General features: G+C 37.8%; 1 pseudogene; it reads left to right on the top strand.

The window, feature by feature from the left end:
• Window positions 1–25415, top strand: part of LOC142452562 (lysosome-associated membrane glycoprotein 1-like) — a 147081-nt pseudogene that overhangs the window by 830 nt on the left and 120836 nt on the right.

Genomic DNA, 25415 nt, shown 5'->3' with positions numbered 1-25415 from the left:
AGCAGCCATGCTTGTGATTGAAAGCTTACTGCAACTCTGCAGTGTTCTCATGAATCCGGTTTCTCCTCTGGCATGAACTAATAGCAGAGGCCACCCCTCCAGCTGCATCGGAACCGATTGGAACGTATTACTCTAATGTGTGTATGACAGTTGATCTAGAAATAGCTAAGTTCATAGTTTTTCTTTTTTCTCTTGCAAATTAAAAAGTATTATTTCTTAATGCTTGTTTCCTTTTTCCCCTGGTTGTTGATTGGAATATGAATATTAATGTTAATTCTCCTACCATGAGAGACCATGTATTTCTCCTTGTCTGCTTTATACCATCCATTTTTAAAAATATTTAATGTGCAGTTATACTACAATGTGTCTACCTATGGATTTATTTATTTTGTTGGGTACTCACTTGGGGTTCTTGTTCTGAAGACTATATTGTCTTTCTTAAATACTGTAGACAACTTAATAGTTTTTATGAGATATTTATTTTTTTTAACACTGTGAAATTTCTTCATCTAGTCCTCATATATGACAAATATGGCAAGCTCTTGATTTGTTTTTTCATTTGTCTTTTCTATTCTATTTATTTTTATCTGTGCTGACTTTTTGTTGAATTTCTTAGTACTGTCTTGAAATTCATTACCTATCACTACTATTGCATACAGCTAAGTCCATCTATTGCATTGGGTGCTTTTAAAAAGAAGAACGTATGAACTTCAGAGCTATATTATTTGGCCAGCACCAGCGGTGAACTTGGACAAATTATTTTATTAAAGTACCTTTGCTTTCTTATTTCAAAGGGAGGACAACTCTAATACCTAGCTCACACTGTTGTGAAAACTACCAAGCGAAGCATAAAGTGTGGTTCCACTGGTAATTGTTCTTATTTTATTATGTTTATACCTTAATTTTCTGTTTTTTAAATTATATTCAATTATTCTTGACTCATGTATGCCTGTTTTTGTTTCAAAATATTTTTAACAAATGAGTTTCACATCTTTCCTTTAAATAGTACATAGGAAACTATCGGCTTCACTATATACTTACATTAATCTGTAATAATACGTTTTTTGTTCCAGTTGACTCTTCACTCAGTTACATGCATAAATCTAGATTACTCATTTGCCTTATATATTTGGTGGCATAGTGGTTATGATTTGGGTTGCTGACCACAAGGTCAGCGGTGTGAAACCACCAGCCACTCCCTCAGGAAACAGATGAAGTTTGCTATTCCCTTACAGAGTTGCAGTCTTAAAAACCCACAGGCAGTTCCACTCCATCCTAGAGGGCTGCCATGCGTCAACATTAGCAACAGGGCAGTAGACTGACTAGATTGTTAGTTTATTTGCTCTTTGATAACCTCCCTTTGTTTCACAATTTCGAATGCTATATTTATTCCCGTGGTTTTAATGACAGACATCAATCAAGTCATGGAATCAGGTTTTCTGAAGTAAAGTTCTGAGGATACAAGGTACATGTTTAGTTACTGATTCAAGGGAGACCTGCAGATGGTGGTCAGCAGTGATTTTCACCAAGTTTTCTGGCTTCAAACTATGAGTACGAAGAAACCATTCCCCTTCAATCACTTGTGGAAACCATTTAGTCTGTTCTTTCCTTTAGAAGACAATCCGAGAGTAGCCACTGCTTTTGTGAGGCTTTCTCTCTTACAATTTCACATGGCTTTTATTTTTCTCTTTCTGTCACAGACCCATTTGGTTTGTTGCTGATTCTATAATCTTTTGATAATTTTCCAAGTCAATCCTCTGTTTGCATGTGTTTGAAAGATATTTTGAAATGCAGGAAAACAGAAGGGAAAGATATTCTTAAATATTTTCAAATATATTTTTAAAATCATTCTCTTCTATTTGTATGTTGCAAACAGAGGACTCCTTGTAACTTTGCCTGCCACTGGCTACACAGCTCTTTATACACTGTGATTCTGCTCTCCTTCTTAAAGTTGGAGCAGTATTTGCGTGTGGGTATTAACATTTTACATAAAAAGAAATACCTGAACACAGAAGCCTCTTAACAAATATCATTTACCCATGCACAGAATACTTAACATGTCATAGAATATAGGCATCATTAACAAAGCAGTGCAAATAGTTTTCAAAATATTAGAAACTAATTCAATTTGGTCATTTTATCCAAATTTTCAAATATGTTCCAATTTTGTTTATTTCCAGAAGGGAAAAACATCACATTTGTGATTAGTTGATAGAGTTCATGGAGTTTTACATACTGAAGGAAAGAATACGGGGTAGTAGTGTGTCTCCTCCTCATTATTTTTGGAATGCAAGTACGTGCAGATGTTTCCCCACTTGCCTGTCAGGTTGTCCTACTGTGGTAGCTATGTGTTTCTCTGATGTTGAAAGATATTTCAAATGCCAGTATGATCATCCAAAGTGAAGAGGTTTTAATGGCACTTCCAGACTAACAGCAGACAATGAAGAAGAAATCCGTTACCCTCTTCAGGGAAAGTAGCCTCAATCTTATGCATAGTGTCAAAACATTGTCAGGTACTGTAGGCCTTGAAATGGGAGCAGAACGTTGCTCAAAATAGTGCCAGAGGATGGGGCCTTTGAGTCAGAGGACTTTTGAAATGTGACTGTGAAAGTGTTGCTTTCTCAAAGTGGAGTAGATCATGGTGATATGGGTGGGGTAAGCCTATGGGTGTGTGGGAATCTGGGTAGACTAGAGAAACAACTTCATAGACACTCATATGTGTACAAGAAAGAGTTTTATATACAATAGCAATTGAATATTGAGAAGACGTCACAGTCTGGTGGAGATCAAATTCATAAGTCTGGTATTAGCCCATATATCTGATACCAACCTATAAGGTCCTCTTCAGACTCATGAAACGTATACAATAATGCTGGATGCAGGAAGATCACAGACCAGTGGGTTGAAAGTATTCTGGATCCAGTGGTATGTAAGCTTCTCAACCCTGGCAGGGGTCTCTATGTGACTTCTCTGGTTCCAGAGGTCTGGTTGTATCAGGGAAGGTCCATGTGGCTTCTCCAGCTCCTAGGGGCACAGCACCCTGTGTCTTGTCAGTAGAGCATCTCCAAGGGAGTGAGCAGAGAGAGAGAGAGAGATAGAGTGTTTCCAACCTCCAAAAAGGAATTCAAGATTTCCCAGAATTCTCAGGAAAAGGCCATGCCCACATGGAGGTCTCATTTACTATGATCTGATTGACAGACTAGACTCCATCCCTTCACTTGAAAACCTCTCAAATTGACACCAGATTATATAACTACCACAGGGAGTAAAAATGTTTTCTTCATTTGATGATGGTACACAACTCAAAATAAAGACAAACAACTGCAAAAATGTGTTGATGATTACATCATGGGATGTGTAAAATATAATTCTAAGAATATTTGAATTGACAAAAAATGAAATGGAAACCCAAAAGATCAATAGTGTAGGTATTAGTGAGTTAAAATGTATCAGTATAAGCCATTTTGAATCAGGAATTATATTATTTATTTTGCCAGAAATAACAGAATCAGGAGGAATGGCATTATATTTATTGTCAAAAAGGATATATCAGAACTTATCTTGAAGTACAAAGATGCCTGTGATAGGGTTATATCTATCTGCCTTCAAGGAAATAAAATCAATACAACTATTATTCACATTTATGCAACAACCACAAAAGCTAGTGATAGGTAAAGTGAAGAATTTCATCAACATATTCAGCAAGACATTGATCATATATGCAATCAGGATGCATTGATAATTATTGGCAATTGTAATGCAAACATTGGAAACAAAGAGGAAGAATCGTTGGAACATATGGGATTGGTGAGAAAAATGACGCTGATCACATGATAAAATTTTACAAGACCAAAGACTCGTTCATAGCAAATACCCGTTTCATCAAGACACAGGGCAACAATATACATGGACTTCTCCAGATGGAATACACAGCAATCAAATTGACTATATCTGTGAGAAGACGTGGAATATTAGTAGTTAAAACCAGGCCAGAGGCTGCCTGTGGAACAGACCATCAGTTTTTCTTATGCAACTCTGGGTTAAAGCTGAAGAAAACTGAAACAATCCACCAGAGCCAAAATACAATACTTGAATCTTTCCCATCTAAATTTTGAGATCATTTTCAAGAACAGATTTGAAGCTTTGAACACTAATGAATGAAGACCTTAAGAGCTACGGAGAACATCAAGATCATAATTCATGAAAAAAGCAAAACATCATTAAGAAGACAGAAAAAAAGAAATGATCCGAGTGGATGTCAGAAGAGACTCTAAACCTTGTTCTCAATCATATAGTATAGTCGCTAAAAGAAATGCAAGAAAGGATGAAGTCAAAGAGCTGAATAGAAAATTTCAAAGAGTAATTCAAGAAGACAAAGGCAAATACTATAATGAAATGTGCCCAGAGTTAGAAAACCAAAAGGGAAGGACATATTCAGCATATTTGAAATGGAAAGATCTAAAAAGAAAAATTCTAGCTTCGAGTTGCAATATTGAAAGATTCTACGAGGAAAACATTGAACGATGCAGAGAGCATCAAAAGAGAATGGAAAGAAGACAGGGTCATATCAAAAACAACTAGCTGGCCTTCCACCATGCTAGAGGTAGCATCTAAGCAAGGACCAATGGTGCTGAAGAAAGAAGTTCAAGCTGTACTGAACACCTTAGCCAAACACACGGCTCCAGGAATGAATGGCATACAAGCTGGGATGTCTCAATGACCAAGGAAGCACTGGAAGCACTTATTCATCTATGCCAGGAAATTTGGAAGACAGCTACTCAGTCAACTGACTGGAAGAGATTCATATTTATACCTGTTTCAAAGAAATGCTCAAACTATGCAACGATAGCACTGATACCATATGCAGGTAGATTTGTGCTGAACATAATCTAATCACAGTTGCAGTGATACATTGACAGTGAGCTTATAGAGGCTCAGGTTGGGTTAAGAAGAGGATGCAGAACTAGGGATATCATTGGTGATGGGAGATGGAACTTGGCTCAAAGCATAGAATACCGGAAAGAGTTTTACAATTTTATGGACTATGCCATGGCATTGAACTCTGTAAATCATAAAAAAAAAAACACAAAAACTATGGATGCTGTTGAGAATAATGGGAATTCCAGAATACTTCATTGTGCACATGCTGTACACATGCATGGATCAGGAAGCATGTACTTGTACATGTGACCAGAGCATGGGAATAATGCATGGTTTGAAATCAGGAAAAGTGTGCCTTAGGCTTCCATCCTTTCATCGTATCCTGTATGCTGAACAAAGAATCTGAGAACCTAGTTTACGTGAAAAAGAATGTAACATCAGGTTTGGAGCAAGGCTTACTTACAACGTGGAGAAAGACCATGGCACAACCTTGACTGCTGAAAATGAAGAGGACTTAAAGCACTTGCTGATAAAGATCAAAGACTGCAGCCCACAGGATGGATTATGACTCAATGTAAAGACCCAAATCCTCAGAAATGGATCTATAGATCACATCATGATACTTAGGGAAAAGGTTGAAGTAATGAAGGATTGTTTTCTTGCTTCAATCCCCAATCAACCCTCATGGAAGCAGCAATAAGCACAAGACTTCTTTCGAGTATTGAACAGAAAGGCTGTTACTTTGAGCAAAAAGGTTCACCTGATCCATGGCATTTTCAAATGGCCTTATAGGCATGTTAAAGCTTGAAAGTGAATAAGGAAGATGGTGGAAGAATGGATGCATTTGAATCATGGTGCTTGGGAAGCAAATTGAAAATGCCCTCACCAGCTAATGGATAAGCTGGTTTGTCTTGGAAGAATCATGGCCAAAGTGCTCCTTAGAGACAAGGATAATAAGGCTTCATTTTAACTACGGTATTTTGGACATGTTGTCTGGAAAGACTAGTCACTGGAGATGGACATCATACGTGGAAAGTGGAAGAGTAGTGAAGAGGAAGGTTCTCAATGAGATAAATTAAAACAGTGGCCTTGACAAAGGGTTCAGGCATGAGATCAGTTGTGAGGATTGGCGCGACCCCAGGCAGTGTTTCATTCTATTTTTCAAAGGATTCCTATGAGTGAGAACCAACGTGATGGAACCTAACTATAACAACCACATTGCTGTGTAGGCAGGTTTATTATTCATATGATAATCCGATATCAAAAATTTTAAAGATGTATGAAATGAAAATGTTCATTGAAAAGGAAAACCTTGTGGCCTCATTGTGATGATGGCCAAATGATTATATTTCAAAAACCCCAGTTATGCTTTGTCAGACAAACACTCTGAAATAAATTATGTGCAATTTCTAAAACTGCTAATTCTTTATTAATTGTTTCATGCTTAAAAACAAAAGGGTGTTAAAATGAAATTATTTTAATCTTGCTTTGGGTCAATAAATGCCATACATCTAAGTGATGAGTATTCACAGTGGGATTTGCAAAGAAGATGGGAAGCCAAATATTTCCACCCTTTACTAATCATTTATCTCTGCCATCTACAAGAAGTTGAAAAAATGTATTGCATCTTGGAGTCCCGTGAGTCTCTCTCTTCTCCTAGATGTGCATTGCTTATATTACCTCCATGAAATAAAAGGAAAACAACAATTTTGGGGGAGTTCACTAACCCAAGGTGATTTCATGTGTGTCAGAGTAGAACGGTCCTTCATAGGATTTTCAAAGGCTAATTTTAAAGAAATAGATCACCAAACTTTTTTTTGATGCATTTCTGGTTGAATTAGAATCTCTAACTTCCCATCAGCAGATAAGGAAGTCTTTTTCTACAGTCATCCAGCACAGGTCAGAGCTGGTGACAGATGAAAAACCTACTTTATGCTTGATGGTAGAGATTTACTTTTAAATAATTGAATAGAAACGAATGTTCCTACTTGCCTGTGAACAGAAAAACCAGAAGACTTGTCAAAAGTTTCACCCAAGGGTAGGGAAAGAATAAACTTTATATATCGTACACATTTGAAAAGATTATGGAAGAGAAAAATAAAAGTGTGCGACTGTGGTATATAACAGTTACGCATGCAAAATGGGATTTATAATAATAACTCATGATTGCTGTGAGAATCACGGAGGCTATAAATGTCAAAAATATGGCACCACCCGCTTATAGGAAAGGCTTACAGCTAATTTATTTTAGTGTATGTTCTTTTTTCTCCTTTCATGTATAAAATTATAAGGGAAAGAAACAAATGTGGAGAAGAGTGTTACAATCTGATTGATTCACTAGCAATGTGACTACATGAAGTATCACAAGACAAGTAAAGCCCGATGGGGGCTACGGGCTAGTACAGAGTCACCATTATGATTTATGGATAGTCACCAAATCTCCAAGACTGAAACATTGCTTTTTAGGGCTGAAAATAGATGTATCGATTCGTTATTTGTATATGGATCCCTGGTGGCATACTGCTAACCCTCTGGGCTGCTAGCTCACCAGCTCAGCAGGCTAAAGGCAACACAGTGTCCTTCTCATAAGAGTTACAGTCTCCAAAGCCCCTGGGGACAATTACACATTGTCGTGTAGGGTGCTGTGACTCAGAATTGACTTGATGGCAGTGAGCTTTGTTAATTGGTATAGTTATTCAGATCAACGTAGTTGGTTCTTTTCATACAAGTTCACAAGCGAGGATGAGAGAGAGGAGGAGAGACATATACTCAGGTTACAAAAGTGATATGAAGTTAACATTTTTTCCTGCACTATTTTACTATGTGCAAGGGCTTGGGTTGGCACTGTGGACTAGGGATTGTACTGCTCACCACAAAGTCAGCAGTTCAAACCACAAGTGGGACTGTTGGTTCCCTTGCAGCAGTTCCCTACCTGTGGGCAGCGACCTCTTTGGGGGTCAAATGAACCTTTCACAGGGGTTGTCCAGTTCATAACAGCAGCAAATATTACAGTTATGAAGTAACCGTAAATAATAGCAACTGTAAATAAATAGCAATTAAAATAATTTTATGGTTGGGGGGCCGCCACAAAATGAGGAACTGTTTTAAAGGGTTGTAGCATTAAGAAGGTTGAGAACCACTGCTCAGAAATACTACATAGGTTTGCTACGAGTCACAATTGACATCGTAAACAGCAGGTATGATTTGGTTTTGTCTATTTATGTGGCTCCTTTTTGAAGATTTCTTTTTCATGAATATTTGGTGTTTAAGAATATGACTCATGTTATTGAAAACATTAAATATATATACATGAAAAAATTTTACTTGTAGGGAAATGAGTTATCAGTGTAGGAGTCTATCTGCAAAGTAATGATGGAGCTTCTGTTTGTTTATAGGGTGCTGTTCATATCAAGGAGGGAATGCGGGTTCCCCGGGCTGTGTAAATCCCATGAAATCATCAATATCAGCTAACCAAACACCTCACAATTCGAGCCATCACATTAGAAGTGAGTTAATTTAGTATTTTACCAAATATAGCAGGGTAAATTTTAAGTGGATAATTTTGTATGATCTGAAAATGATGTTGTAAATCAAATGGGCCTCAGCAGAAAAAGTTTCCTCACCTTTGGTTTATATGCTGAGCTGATATCTTCTATCAAAATGTTGTAACTCAACCACAGTATTCTGATCTCCAGTTTTCCAAATCCTCTGACCAATTCATTTAACATGTTCATGACATTTCTTCCACACATAAAGCTGTCTATTTAACTGAATTCTGCACTAAATTGTTAAGAGGTTTTGATGCATTATAGATATAACCAAGCATCTATCATTTTAGTTCCAATTGATTTTTACCTCAAGTATCAAATTTTCGCTTTCCCATAAAATTGGAGGTGTTGGGATTTTAGGATGCACCTGCATTGCATAGATTTAAGCCTATATTTATACTGCTTGGTTTACCTTTTTCTAAGGAAACATTATACTTACTACAAAAGGTATGGCTTCAAAATCACTTTCTATATAGTGTTGGTCTTACATTTATAGAAACCATCCGTCTTACACTGTATCCCTGAGAAACAAAACCAGTGAGGCTTACATATGTCTCTATAGAAACGTTTATATCAAGGAAACGATACATACAGCTATAGAAGCAGGAAAGTTCCAGGTCTGTGGGTCAGATGGTATGGTGGCAACTTCTCTTGCTTTGGGTAGCTGCAGGGTCTGCGGACACCAAGATCTGCAGGAAGATGACAGGCTTCTGGCAATAAAAGCAAATGAATCCCAGGTCTGTAGTTCAACCTCCTGGCTGCCATGGTGACTGAATCTATGATCAACATGTAAGTTGGTAGGGTATTGACCACATACAGAATTAGCAAGAAATTGGCAGGCTATTGGCTCAAGTCCAAAGAACCTGAACCCAGTGAGAAGTCACAAAAGAACAAGAAAATCTTTCCACAGTGTCTAATTCTAGAGGAAACAAGCGATAAACTAGAAGGGATCTCATTATGGGGGATTACAAAATCTTAACTGGCAAACCACTGAGAATCCTGGTCCAGTCAAACTGGCAAAACCTTACCTATCACACTGTGTATAAATAAAATTTCAGAATCTGTGTTTGTTGGTTGGCTGCATAATTTCCTATTTTTAATGAGACAGATAATAAAGGCAAGTAGATGTTGGAATGATTGTCCTTCCCTTTAGTTAAGATACACCACTAGCTTTCGCTATAGTCTGGGAGTCCTGGTGATGTAGTGGTTAAATGTTGGGCTGATGTTTGCGTGATTGGTGGTTCGAAACCACCAGCAGCTCCTCAGAAGAAAACCGGGCTTTCTGCTCTCAGACTCAGTTATAGTCTCGGTAAGCCACATGTGGTCACTATGAGTGAGCATTGACTCATGGAAGCAATTTGGGGGTTTTGGGGGTTAGTCATCATCTAAAATATATGTGCAAGTGGAGATTGTCCTTATGTAGATGCTCCAATGCTTACAAATAAAATCCAATTCTCTTTGTATAAATGTTTAGTGACAAAAAAGGAAGACCATATCTGGCATACCTCAAGCTGGAAAAACTGAGAAAAAAAATCAAGCTTCAAGAATCAATATGAAATGATTATATGAGCAAAATAGTCAATGATGTGCAGAAACAACACAATATTGTGGAAGGAAAGCATAGAAAGACAATACCACAAAGAAATGTGTGCATTTAACCATTTCAGTAAGTAACGTGATCATGAACCAAAGATATTAAAAGCAGAAGCTTAAGCTTCACTGAGAACAGTTTTGAAAACGGATCCTCCAATAATTGATCAGATAACAATTGAAATGTTTCAACATATACATGCTAGAATTTCCTTATTCTATGCCCCCCCCAAAAATCAGAAAGCAGAAAAAATTTCCAACTGATTAGAAGAGATTCATAATGGTGTCGATTCCAAAGAAAGATGATCAAGCAGAAATTACCAAATTATGTCATTAATATCCCAAACAAATGTTTCAGAAAACAATTTAAAAATAGTTTCAGCAATACATTAAGAGAGAAAACTACCAGAAATTCTAAATTGATTCAAAAAGCAGATGTTTGACAGAAGGCTGTCATTGCTGATGTCATATAGATCTTGATGGAAAGAAGAAATAGCAGGAAAAAATGTTTACTTGCTTTATTCACTGTACAAAGATATTCAGTTATGTGGATCACAATAAATGTGGATGACTTTAAGAGTGGGAATTTCAACCCAATTAACTATGGTCAGGTGGAACTTTTACATACACCAAGACACAGTCTTTAAATCAGAACAAGAGGGTAGTGCATAATTTAAAATAAAAAAGGTATGTGTCCAGACTGCTTTGGTTTGAATCTGACTCGATAGCATCTTGTGACAATAAAAAATAACAATAAAGTTCCCATCATGTGTGGTTAAATTGACATATTAAAAAATGAGGTGGAGAGGTAATAAGATTGTTATAAAATAAAATAATTTACTTAGGTGATTGTACATTTGACTATACCATTCAGAATATCTATAGTAGTTAAAATCACACTTGAATATGCAAAACACAACAATTACTTGAAAATATCATTAATATCACAAACCAGTAAAAAGTTGCAGAATATAATTCTAAAATGGTTTCAGCAATACATAAAGAAAGATGGATGCTGGTGAAATGAATGCTAATTTCACATTTGGCCTGTGTAATATCTAACTACACTTTTTACTATCCTTAGAAGTTAATTTGAACTGTCAAGTTAGTTTAGAACTGATCCAGATAAATGCTATTACAAATATATTATCAGGATATAATATACTATGATTCCTGGTGACCTTTGTACAACAAAACAAAACACTGCCCATCCTGGGGACTCTCCCAAGTGTACTGTTTGAGCAACTGGTGCAGCTGCGTGTCAGTCTATCCCTTTGAGTCTTTTCTCATTTCCACTGATGATTTTTTTTTTTTTTTACCAACCATGATGTCTGAGTTAGTTACCTGGCCAGTAAACACATGTGGGGTTAACTGAAGGGCAGAGGGATAAATGGGTCAGTGAGCCTTGCCTTTCTAGTTCTCGGGTCTCTTGCTTTGTGATGGTCAGACCAGGGTGCAGCTGCCTTCGCCAGTTCCCTGCTTCAGCGGGCAAGGCTCACTTCCTGCAAGACATCCCTGAGGAGAAGCCACATGGATCTACCCCGATGGAGCCCTGCGTGCTGGAACAGCCATATGGAGACCCCTGCCAATGCTGAGATGTTTACATGCTCACTGACTCGGCTTTCCTCCTGCAGTCAGCATCTTGGCATCTGTTTTGTGAGATGGAGGAGGACTTTGTAGATTGGTGTCGAACTTATGGGTTAATGTGTTAATGTTGGACTTGTGGGCTTGGGAAGCACTGGGTTGGGATATTTTCTTGATGCCCACTTCACCTTTACATAAAACTCTCTTATACATGAGTTTCTGTGGATTTGTTTCTCTAAAGTACCCAGACTAACACAATGTCCTTTTCTATGGTATCTCTTGGGACTATGTCCAAAATACATGAGACAAAGTCTTGTCCTCCTTCCTTCTCAGGAACATTCTGGCAGTGCTTTTTTCCAGGCAGAATGTAGTTCTGACAGTCTATGGTACTTCTGATATTCTTCATCCACACCATAATTCAAGGGCATTAATTCTTCTGCAATCTTCTTAAGTTCACGTATCTATAGGACAATTGAAAATATCAAGGCTTGATTTAGGCGCACCTCAGTCTTCAACATGATATCTTCACTTTATAACACTTTAAAGAATTATTTTGCAGGTGATTTATCTAATGTAATTTGTCATTTGAGTTCTTGACTGTCTATGGGTCCCAATGGTGGATCCAAGGAAAATTAATTAATCTCCACCTTCCATCTTTTCTTGTTTTATCATCACATTACGTATTGGTCCAGGTGTGCGCATTTTCATTTTACTTATGTTGAAGTATAATCTATACTGAAGAGTGTAGTCTTTGACCTTCATCAGTAAGGGCTTCACCAAGAGCAAAGAAAGGTGGTATCATGTGCACACTGTGTGTGGTTTATGAATCTCCCTCTCATCCTGACACACAGGTCAGCTTCTCAGATAATTTGCTCAGTGTAAAGACTGAATAGGCACAATAAAGCATACAAACCTGACACTCAACTTTCTTGATTTTAAACCACACAATATCCTCTTGTTCTGTTTGAAAGACTGCTTCTTGGCTGAAATGAGTACAATTAAGTGTTCTGGAATCCTCATTCTTCATATGTCACCGGTCTTGAGTAATGATCCACACCATTAAAGCCTTTGCATAGGCGATAAAACTCAGTTGAACTAGTTTCTGGTATTCTCTGATTTTAGCCACTCACATTAAATACGATTCCCCGGATCCCATGCCCTGGTCTGAATCTGGTTTAAATTTCTGGCATTTCCTTGTCAATGTATGCTGCAACCGGTTTCGAATTATATTCAGGAAATTTTTTCTTGCTTCTTATATTAATAATCTGATGGATAATATCTGAATTCTCCAGAAGTGGCACAAATCTCTATCTTTTCCTGTCAGTTAGCCAATGAGCACTTGCAGCATTGTATCTGTCTGTTTGCTAAAACATTTCAGTTGATTGTCCATTAGTTTTGGGATATATATATATATATATATAGATAGATAGATAGATAGATAGATAGATATATTCAGTGCCTCTTGGATTTCTTTCTTTTTTATTTTTTTGGATGATTCGTTTTTATTTTGCATTTCATATATTATCCAGCTTCACATTCTCACAGGATCAGCAATTAACAATAATCACCTAGTCTCCTGAGTCTGAACACACCAAGGCAGTCCCAGCTGCAGCAAAGGATCTGCTCACAGAACAAAATATTTTGCACAATTGCTTCATTGGATTTCTTTCTTCATCATATGTTAACTCCTGAGTGACTGGAATTTGGGGTGCAGTAACTGCGTATTCCTTCCACGTCCTTTTGATGCTTCTTGGGGTTGGTCAATATTTTGTTCATGGAATCTTTCAGTATTGCAACTTAAGGCTTGGTTTTTTTCCTTCACTTTTTATTTTTATAGCTTGAGGAAGCCTGAGAATTTTATTTTCATTTCGACTCTTAACTCCAGTTTTTTGTGTATGTTTCATTGTAAGACTTCATCTTCTCTAGCTGTCATTTGAAATACTCTATTCAGCTCTTATGCTACCCCTGCCCCATATTTTTTTTCTTGTCACCATAGATGGTCCATGTTTAGGAGCTATTTTGAGAGTCTTTTTGTTGTTGTTTTTTTTTAAACATCTGTTTCTTGGTCTTTTCTTTCTTTTTAAATGACCATTGGATTTCTTTATGGATGATGTTCTTGATGCCCTTCCACACTACATCTGGTCTTTACTCATTTGTTGCCAATGTGTCAAATATATTCTTAAAATGGACTCTGACTCCAGGTAGGGTGCACTCAAGTTATAGTTACACTCTTTTGGACTGGTTCTCATTTTCTGTAGCCTCAACTTGAAATTGGATAAGAGGAATTGATAACTTGAAATTGGATAAGAGGAATTGATAGCCTATTCCACACTAGGCTCTTGGCCTTCTTCTGGCAATATTGAGGTTCTCCATTGTACCCTTCCCCAGATATATTCCATCTGATTTCTGTGTGCTCTGCCAGGTAGGTCTATGCTTATGGTTGTTGCCAAAGGTATTTGTAACTAATCTGTCACCATCTTGCAAAATTATCAAGAGACCTTTATTATTCATCAATGTCTCTCTATTACCAAGGCCATGCTAACAACTCCACCTCCTCTTCTCTCTTTTCTACTATTGCATTCCAATCACTAGTATTTATCAATGCATTGTAAATGCATGTTTCCTCAATTTCAGACAGCAGAGGTTTGGAAAAATCTTAAATAGTTTTATATTAGGATTTGTGTGTGTGTATAAATTTGAATAATAGCCATATTTACTAATCTTCCTTGTACCTACATGGATATGTATATCTCACTGACGGTGCTGTGTTTTCAGATTAAATTTTGGAATGCTCTTCCTTACGATGAATGAAACACCATCCCCCTTTAATTTATCATTCCCAGTAAAGTAGGCTACATGATTATCTGATTAACAATGGCCATGATCTCCATTGTTTTTTTTTTTAACAACTTGCGATTTTCATTGAATCTTACTCTTGCGCCCTAAGATCTGATTATTAATGGATATTTATTATGCTTTCTTCTTTTGTTTACTTGTACCCCCTCAACAAATGGAGGTCCTAGAAGCTTTACTTCATTCCCATAATTAAGGTTGACTGTACTTGGTGGAGAGAGCTCTTTCCTAGTTGTGTTTTGAGCAACTTCCAGCCTGAAAGGCTGATCCTCTGACACTGTATCAGATAGCAGTCCTCTACTATTTATAAGATTTTCACTGGCAATGAGTTATGAGGAATACATTGAGAATATTGTGAACTGCAAGAAGAATGAACAAATCCATCTTGGAAAAAAGATAGCAGGCATGCTTCCTAGAAGTGAGCACAACAAGACTTCATCCCATTTATTTTGGATGTGTTATCAGGAACTGCCAGTCCCTTGAGGAGACATAATGGTTGGCAAAGTCAACAGGTCAGCACAAAAGAGGAATGCTCTCAACAAGATGGATTATCACACTGTCCACAACACTGAGCTCACACAAGGCAGTGATTGTGAGGCTGGATGGTCCACGACTGGGCAATGTTTCATTCTTTTGTCCATAAATCAAAACGGACTCAATGGACCCTAACAACAGCAATATGTTCTCGTCGTTGAATATCTGAACATCATTTTAAGCTTTTATTATACTATTATATATATAAGGATTTTATGTGTCCTTCATAAGTAACCTAACATTGAACATGGTGTTTCCTAATGAGAGATAGATCACTAAATTTTTCTTCATTGCAGTACTTAAATAATTTTCAGATTCTTCACTACACAGTAGACTGAATCTACATTTGGCTGGCTGAAGACCTAGTGGTTTTTCACAATTTTCCTTCTGCTAAACTCTATTGGGTAGCCATCAGTGGACTCAATCTAAGGGGCATAGATTATGATTTAGGTCATAGCTAAATTTTACTCTATCACTAGGTATTAAATGTGGCCCCCTGTAGAGTTTTCACATGTTGATTTGTTACAAGTACATCTGTCTCATCAAAAGTGGTCACATTTAAAGAGTTCAAAATGCATTTATCAACCGTGGTTGAAAATCTATCTTGTCTTTTTCATCCAATTTCTTCAAGGCTTGTGTTTGACGGCCAACTCCCTTTTATTGCATGAGATGAGGCTTTAAAGAGCCGTGCGTTTGCACATACTCAGGATTTAGTCTATTGTTTGCTGAGTCAGACTTTAAAGTATACAGTTGTCACATGGAAACTTTATGCAAGAAAAATCACAAAGGTCTTTTAAAGCAAAGGGGTGATGCAAATAATCTACTTATGCAGATACATTTTTTGAAAATATAATTTCTAAATATTTAGAGACGTTAATATTATGAACAAATAGATACATTGTCTTGTCACTGATTTTATCCTTGAGCCACAGATATGATGTCACTTTTGTTGGAACACTACTTCTTCCTAATCTCATTTCATAGCCAATGTAGGGCAAGGGTCATTTCCTTGACTTCTTATCTTGGGATCCTGGAGGGAGAATAGAATAGCAGTGTACTGGAAGTCCAACTGGGAGTCTACAAAGTAATTATTTCCTGAGAGCTTCCTATCAAAATTTAAATTCAAGATTCAGGTGAGATAATTTTGAGCTGATCACATAATATAACTTTATTCCCACACTCATTAGTTCACTCATTCATTCTTTTAACACTGCCTCTGTGCCAGAAGCACAACATGCAATCAGAGAATTCTGCCCTGTCCCAATGTAGGGATACTCACATTTGATGACGTGACAATTATTCCAGGGTGGTTGATATGTAGAAATGGAGAAGGCAAAACAAGGAACAGCAGCATTGCTAAGCTTTCTTCCAAGGTTTGTAGTACAAGTGCCCCCTGCTATCCAGCTGAGTACAACTCATTATAACCCCCTGTGGGCCAGATTAGAAGTGTGCTCCACAGAATTTTCAAGGGTTGTTTTGCTTTGTTTTATAACTAGATTGCCAGGCCTTTCTTCCACAGCACCTCTGGGTGGATTTGAACCTCTAACTTTTTAAATGGCAGCTGAGTGCGTGAATTCTTTGCAGAGATTCCCTTCCAAGCTTACGTAGTACTAACAACTTTATTTGAGCCCTTCTCTGTGAGTTCTTACATGGAAGTGGAAATATAAGGTACCCACGCCCTTGCTTTAGTAGGGACACCTCCACATATTTAGCTCCGTTTTATGTCACTCAAAAAAAATCACTTGGCTTAAAACCAAGAATAATTAATATTAAAAATTCAGAGAAGTGACTGACTTTGATATTAATGGTGGAGCAAAGGGGGGATTTGGGAAAAGAGAATAAGAAGAGCATAATTCAGTTCTGACTCCAACCAGTAGAATAAAGAGAGACAGAAATTATGAAGGCAAACCTTACAGTTTACACACCTAAATCCCTTGGCTTGAAGCTCAATCACAGCAGATTAGGAGCTTCTGGGTGGAGTGGATGCGGTGTGCGTGGGCTGCCCAGGGATTCTGACTCACATATGAAAGAACAAGGGGTGGGGCCTGTTCAGAGAGCATCATCAGCCTGACACGTCAGCCCCACAGGTGCCTTGCTTCCACGACTCACCACCTGCCCCCAGGCCACCCAGTTACAGCCGCAACTCCATTTGGCAGCAAAACAGGACACCAGGCTCTGAAGTAAAACTTGCTATGTGTGCTGTATTGGTCCCTGTTTAAAGCTGATCAATCCTGGTAGCACTCGTGTCACCATAAACTGCACTTCTCTGAGTTGTATTGTTAAATAGGGAAGTGCTTACAATAGCCATTTACAACTGTACGCTATTTAATTAGTCAGTCTGGGCAGTGCTGCAGGCATAGATCACTTTGCTTTAAAGATTTGAGAATGTTAATAGTACAGTATATCATTTTAATTATTACTGGATTAATGTTGTGTCTCGAAGAACACCTATTGAAAATCATGAGAAATGGCCAGAAATGACCCAAGGGTTACGCTTTATTAGAAAAGGAATAATTTCAATGTTTAAATATAAGGACATTTTCTTTGTTCAAATGTCAGTCAGCCTTCAGTACTGGGCTTTGTGGGAGGAAAGCTTTTCTTTCCTTTGCCAGTAGCAGCACTACACAGTTCAGGCTTAGAAACGCACAAGAGTTGGTATAGAGTTGCCTGTCCAACATGGTAGGTAGCCACTTTCAAGTCCCATGTGCTGTGAGCATTTATGATGTGCCTTTTCTGAACGGAATAAAAAATACACGCAATATTCCAACGATTTAAGGAAGGAAGAAAACAAAATGTAAGCCATTTCAAGATTGCCTTCATACAGATAACATGTTCCCATAATGACATTTTAGATTTACTTGATTAAACAAGATGTCTTACTGAAATTTACTTTACCTGATTCCTTTTACTTATTTAATCCAGCTACTAGAAAAATAACGGCATGCGTGGCTGCGAGCATATTTCTTTTGGGCAGTGCAGGGCTCGACTTCTGGGGGAAAAGCAGAAACTTGATTCTCCATTAGCCGCGCTTTGAAATGGCTTTCCTATAACCACGAGCTGAAAGCGTATGGAAGAGGTTGGTAGTAAGAAGGCTAAATAAGAGAGCGGGGTGTGTTGGGGCCATCATGAACTAGCAAAGTGATAATTCCACTTGATAAAATCAGAAAACATAAGAATCAAACCCAGGAAGACGTCCCCCTCCTGGCTAGTATTCATTATAATATTATAGTTTATTCATTCAAAGATAGCCCCGTTCTCGACGCAGAGTTTATACATATGATTCAGGAGATGCAAATCTTTCATGAGCTGTCTCACCTTAGCAAACAGAATCAGTGCTGTTCACCGGAGCTGCATCCTCTCCTGGATGCCTAGAACTCTGCAGCTAATAAGGAGCCTCAGGTTATTCAGGACTCACTTGGAAATGAACCTTGATCAGAGAATAAAAGGACCCGAAAATAATGTGTGAGAGAACCGGGAGGGGATTAGGGAAGGTTGTAAATCACATTAGTACATATATGAAACTAAAAGTAAAAATAAAAACGGAAATAAATACATAATACATTTTCATTTGAAGGCTGGGTAAAGTTAGAAAAGAAGCAAAGCAGCCTTTTAGAAAGGTAAGGGTTAATAAGTACTAGGGAAGAACTCCTTAAACCTGCTCCTTTAGCCCCACCTTTACCACCATCCTGTTCCTGCTTGTTAGGAAAAGCTACAGTATCTCACCAGTGCTTTAAAACATGTTGTTTTATGCTCGCCAAGAAACCATGATTAAGTCTGTTACAGCATATACCTACATTAACACACACGCACACATGCACACACGCGCAAGCACACATGCATGCTCCCCCAAAGGAACACAACACGCGGAAAAGGGAATCGTGTCAGCTGTCAGCGTTTGAATCAATGATGTTAAATAAATTGTAACGTTGAATTATGCCCTCTCCCAATCTCTTGAAATACACGGCATCTCTTTCTCAAATGCATATGATAGGCATATATGACAGGTAAAAGTTAGAGGAAAAGGTAGTTGGTTGGTTACAGGTTCATTTATAATCTAAAGAAGATGAAAAAAATAAGTGTCTGCTGGGGAAATATTTCATATGAAGATATGTTGTATATGTCCTAGGCTTTTGAAATGCTCTGAACATTTCTGAGAATGCTCATGTAGTCATGTGCTTTAAAAAAAATTAATGACGGTACGTTTATACAAATACCCAATTCTTATACCTTTTCTTACAGACTGAGATCTCCCCCAAATGAAGCATTTTTTTAAGACACACTGTACTAATAGTTTACAACAACGTTTACAATTAAAAAAGCCGTGTTTATGAATATACCTCACCAAGGGAGGGCGCTTTGGGGAAAAGACACGCTTAACGTGTGCTCTTTATGTAAAAATCCAGTACTTAATTCGAGCAATACTTATGTTTTTACCCGTCGAAGTGGGAAAAGTGGAAAACACACTCCCTGCCATTGTATTATCCATAGATGAAGGGTGAGCGCGCATATGACATATATGAGGGGGCTTCCAAAAGTTCCTGGGAAAAAAAATCCATATAGTTCTTCATTCCATTTTTTCACAAACGTTTTGAAGTTCCCTCATGCAAAAAAAAAGATGCTTTTAACGTCGCGAAAAAGAGAATCTGTACCAAAATATAATGGTAAACAGAAAAACAAACACTAGGTAAGTAGCTTTTAAATAGAATAATAGGATGCATTTGGACACATTCCCGGGTTCCCAGAACATCTGCTTCCTGAAAAGTGGCCTTTTCGTTCACTGACATCAAGTACACTTTGTACATGATGGTCTTGATCATGCAAGGTCTGGACGGTACCCCTTCAAAAGGAGTTTGCTCATTCTCTATGTGGAGAGAGGGCATTTGCATGAGAGTCAGCACGTGGTGCATTGTGCATCTTCCGCGGAGATTGCTCCCAATTGGTCATGGTTCCTCCTTCCAGCTGGGACCCAGACACGAGTTCTACCCCTCTCATTTTTTATGAAGACATGCATTGAAAAATTAGGTGACATATTACGGCTCTTTCAATCTTCATGAAAACAATGATAAAAATAACAAATTAATATTCATACAGTACCTACGACATGCCAAATAATCTACCAAGCACTTTATATAACCTCCACCCAGACCCCTCCAAAAAGCCCATTACAACTCAGGACGACCACGCGCATGCCAGACTAGAGCTGTGCCCGGTAGGGTTTTTAATGACTGGTTTTTCAAAAATACAACTCCAGGTCTTTGTGAGAGGAATGTCAGTGATAAGTTTTGGGTTAGCAGCCTAACTCCATTTAATACAACAAAGCTGCCGAGGTAGATGCCGACGCTTCATTTTAGAGTTAAGTTACCTTGGGTGATGAAGATGGATCCGCTGGACAAATAGACAACGATGCACTTTAGATATAAATTTTTCAGAATTCAAAATATTCAATTTTATACCTCACTCTCTCGCCTGTACACATTCACTCAAATAAGTTAACGTAGAAAGAACACTGTCGAGGCTGCTATGAACCCTATTGTACCAGAGTTATGGAAGTAAAAAATCAAAGTAGCGCCCTTTCAAAAAAATATTGTCTCAATATTTTCATTTGGTCTAGGTAGGAAAAAATAATCTCTGGCTGATATCCCCCAGATATACAGAAGGAGTCCAATTAAAAAGCAAAAGAAGTTGCCACTCAGCCCATCTGAAATGTGAGGGTGCTTCGAATCGTCCTTGAAAAAAAATCCCTTTATCTTCAATTCTGTGTTTCCATGAACTTCTTGAAGGTCCCTGTACACATCTAAACTGGCTTGAGGGGTATTTTAAATAGGATTTTTAGTGCACGGACCTGTGTAGCTGAAAATATTGACCATCACCTGCATGTGACTGGAGATGTGACTAATCTGAGAGGAGAGTGTACAGTCAATCTAAAATGTACATTGAATTTTGAACACTTGATAGAAAAATGCAATTGGTCACCTCAATATTTTAATATTGATCACACATCAAATAAAACAGTTTAATATACCGTGTTTAAATTGTTATTAAAATCACATAATATTTTATAGACGATAAAAAATGTTTCATTGAATTTTTTGCTTTGCATTTTATGTATAATGCACTGTACTAGTATAGACCACTCCAGAAATCTGGAAATAATACCTGGGTTTCTTAAAATAAGGTTGCATTTATTTGTGTTTATGTCCTTGGCACTCTGTTAGGCACTAGTAAGAAAAAAAATTAATAAAGAAATCAAAAGTAACCAAAAGCCTTCCAGAAACTTGTGACATGAGAAAGAGAGCAGAATTATATACAGTCAGCACAAGGAAGGGGAGATGAGTAAGGGATTAGTCAGTATTAAACTTGCAAATTGATGCTACCTTTAATTTTTGCGCCAGTCACCATCACTGTCAGAAACCCGTATCCAGTTCTTCTCAGAAAAGTGGACATATTTCTAGAGTAGCTACAGTCAGCTATTCACACAAATATTCCTGTTAGTGATATTGCCTGGAACACAATTTCTAGGTTATCAGTGAGGAGAACTTGTTTATTTGCCTGAGAGGCTGTGTAGAGGATATGCCTCCCAGCTTGGGGCTCATTAGTACCCAGGAACTTTCAGTTCTAAATGACAAAGAGTTTCACTGTCAGGAAGAGAAATTGCTGCTGACCTTAGACCTCACGTTTGGAAAGGGGAAGAATGGAGCACAGGAGCAGAGTTTGGTATTTGACAGAATCCTTCAGAATTATCATGCATGTGTATATAATAAAATTAATTCTGTGTCTCTGCATCATAGCCCGCGGCAAGAAGCGTACAATCAGTTTTGTATGTGTAATAGATCACAGAGTTGTTCATGAATAATACAAATGCATTGAGCAGATCCTAGTGAGCGAGGAGGTTTGTCTTGGCATAGAATCGAAGTGAACATGTAATATTGTGATAATATATATTTGATGAATTCAGGTCTGACTTGCCTTGCCCATACCCTGCTAATTTCCCGACAAGGGTTGCCACAATAATTGAGTTTCCAATAACATTATGATTATTTCCACATGATAATTTAATTGTGGGTATTTTTTAATATTGTAATATTATAGATTTGTGATTATTATGCATTTGCATGCAGATTTTCATGGTGACTTGGAGCACACCCCTACATTGATAACTTAATATCCTATATTATTGCATATATATTTGGAGATGAACTGATTAATGCAAATATAAAAAAGTAGATCTGTTTAGTCATTCAGCTTTCATTATAAATGACTGAGAGCCTTGCTCATTTTTTATAGCAGTCCTTACAATACTGGGAATAAACCAAAGCGAACCTTAATTCAAGAATGAATTCATTAAAAATCATAGTAATAGCTCTAATAATTACAAATTGTAACATATTTGTTCCACCTAATTGGTATACAAGATACTATATATTACTCATTTCAAGTTGCAAAATTTCTCTGTGCGCTATCTATTGACTTTATTATATGAACTTCTTGCTATTGGGAATGTAGAAAATCATGACAATATGATCTGTGGAAAGTAGGAGAAATCTTTTTTCAAGTGCTAGTTAATATTCATATGATATCTCTCGAACCCCAGAATTAAAATGTACAGAACATTTGAATGCCCTTTAAAACTCAAATTGGAAGTATAGCATTCACCCAAAAGTGATTTTCATGGCCCAAGTCTTAAAACAGCAAATGTGAAGAAGTTACATATTTATAGTTTTTTGAAATCGCGGGAAATGGTTAGCTGATGGTTTACCACCCCCCAAAAAAAATGCCAGAAAGAAAGAAAAATATTAAGGTAGAGAACGGAGCCCATCAGGGTTATAGCAAGCTGTCCCAAAATATACTCCCAATTGCTACATCCAGAAAATTACATCCCACAGAATCTCCTGGAGTTTATGTACTAATCTTAGACATCAAAAAATAGGAATTGCGGTTGGTGGGATTCATTTGGCTTTCGTTTCACCGTAGCTAGCTGCACTTAAGTAGAAGGGGGGTGATGTTTATAAGCCACTCTCAAGGCAATGCTTGGATTTAAATGGACTATATTTAAATCGTTTTGTCAAAATTAAATGTTTTGACAGATCTTAACACTTTTTTTGCAGTCTAAATTTCATCTCAGGTGATCGGACTATACATAGTTACCAGAAGGACAGATAAAACTTAACTTCAGCTCAGTTTTTGGTTACATAAACCAAGGGCCTGAAACAGTTTGTGGACTAATTCCATTGTCGCTTATTTCCATTTTCCATGAAGTTTGAAAGCCTTTCTGTGCATTTTTAATTTATTAGCTATTTGGGGATAGGTATACAGGCCTCATTTAAAGGTCTTCTGAGAGCAATAGTTGTCAGAAAGTTTTTTTTCTTTTACAAAGATTTTTCCTGAATATATACATACACATTTTATTAGGGGCTCATACCACTCTTATCACAATCCATACATATACATACATCAATTGTATAAAGCACATCCGTACATTCTTTGCCCTCATCATTTTCAAAGCATTTGCTCTCCACTTAAGCCCTTTGCGTCAGGTCCTCTTTTTTTTCCCCTCCCTCGCTGCTCCCCCCTCCATCATGAGCCCTTGATAATTTATAGATTGTTATTTTGTCATGTCTTGCCCTAATTGAAGTCTCCCTTCAACCCCTTCTCTGCCGTCCATCTCCCAGGGAGGAGGTCACATGTGGATCCTTGTAATCGGTTCCCCCTTTCCAACCCACTCACCCTCCACTCTCCCAGTATCGCCCTCACACCCCTGGTCCTGAAGGTATCGTCCACCCTGAATTCCCTGTGCCTCCAGCTCCCGTATGCACCAGTTTACAACCTCTTCCCTATCCAGTCCTGAAAGGTAGAATTCGGATCATGGTAGTTGAGGGGGAGGAAGCATCCAGGATCTGGGGGAAAGCTGTTTTCTTCATCGGTGCTACATCGCACTCTGACTGACCCATCTCCTCTCCTAAACCCCTCTATGAGGGGATCTCCAGTGGCCAACAAATGGGCGTTGGGTCTCCACTCTGCACTATGGTGTATATATATAAAGCGTGATGCCTTATACCTGGTCCCTTTGGCACCTCGTGATCGCACAGGCTGGTGTGCTTCTTCCATGTGGGCTTTGTTGCTTCTGAGCTAGATGGCCGCTTGTTCACCTTCAAGCTTTTAAGACCCCATAAACTTATTTGACTACACAGCAAAGCGGAATGAAAGCATTGGTGTGGTGGAATTTCCGTCACACGTTGTCTAGGCATGCTCAGGGGAGGAAGCCTTTTACCTGAGCCGAAGGGAAGAACGGAATGCAGAGGGGTAGAGAGGTGGGGAAATAACAGATCAACGCTATAAAGGAGCTCAATATCATATAGTGAAAATGAACTTCATAGACCAGATAAGGTTTTAATCTCTCTGCACTTTAGTTTATCCATTCATTTAAATGGGGGCAAAAATAGCTGTATTCAACAGAAAAGTGGGTGAAGGGAGACGTCAGACAGTGTAAGATATGACAAAAGAATAATAATTTATAAATCATCAAGGGTTCATGAGGGAGTAGGGAGTAGAGAAGGAGAGGGGAAAATGAGGAGCTGATACCAAGGGCTCAAGTGGAAAGCAAATGTTTTAGGGATGATGATGGCAACAAATGCACAAATGTGCCTGACATACAACGGAGATACATATAGATTGTGATTAGAGTTGTACGAGCCCCCAATAAAATGATTGGAAAAAAAAGAAGAAGAAGAATTAGGGTAAGAATTCTAGATAACACATCTGAAGGGAATTGTTTAAATCTTGTAATCTATCAACTCAATAAATAAAAGATGTTACTTGCCATCAATTCAGCTCTGCCTCATGACCCCTTTTTGTATAACAAATAAAAATGTTGCCTGGACTTGCACCAGCTTCACTCTTATTGGTAAAGCTTGAGTCCGTTGTCGATCCATCTCACTGAGTTTTTAAAAAAAATCATTTTCACTAATCCTTCATTCCGCTTGACACGATGTCATTTTTCTAGCGATTAGTCTGTTCCAATGACATATCTGAGGGAAAGAAGTAAAAGCCTCACAATCCTTGTATCTAAGAAACATTCTCTTTGCATTTCTTGTGAGACTGATTTGTTTATTTTTCTGGCAGCCAGGAGTATGTTCAATGTTCTTCACTAACCTCCTAGTCCACATGCATAATTCTCCCAGGTTCCTTTTTTATTGCTCGGTTTTTGCACGCATGTGACACTATGGAAGGGACTATGGCTTAGCTCAGATCCACCTTCGTTATCAAAGGGATATCTTTGCTTTTTAAAACTTTAACAGAGGCCTTTTGCATCTACTTGTGCCCAGTACAAAATGTTTGATTTCTTGACTACTGCTTCCATTAATTATTGATCCAAAGGGGATGAAAGTGTCGACATTTTGATTTCTTGTACTCAAAACAGAATGAATC

Source organism: Tenrec ecaudatus, chromosome 7, assembly GCF_050624435.1.
Source record: "Tenrec ecaudatus isolate mTenEca1 chromosome 7, mTenEca1.hap1, whole genome shotgun sequence".
Lineage (NCBI taxonomy): Eukaryota > Metazoa > Chordata > Mammalia > Afrosoricida > Tenrecidae > Tenrec > Tenrec ecaudatus.
This window is presented reverse-complemented; position numbering and strand designations above follow the sequence as displayed.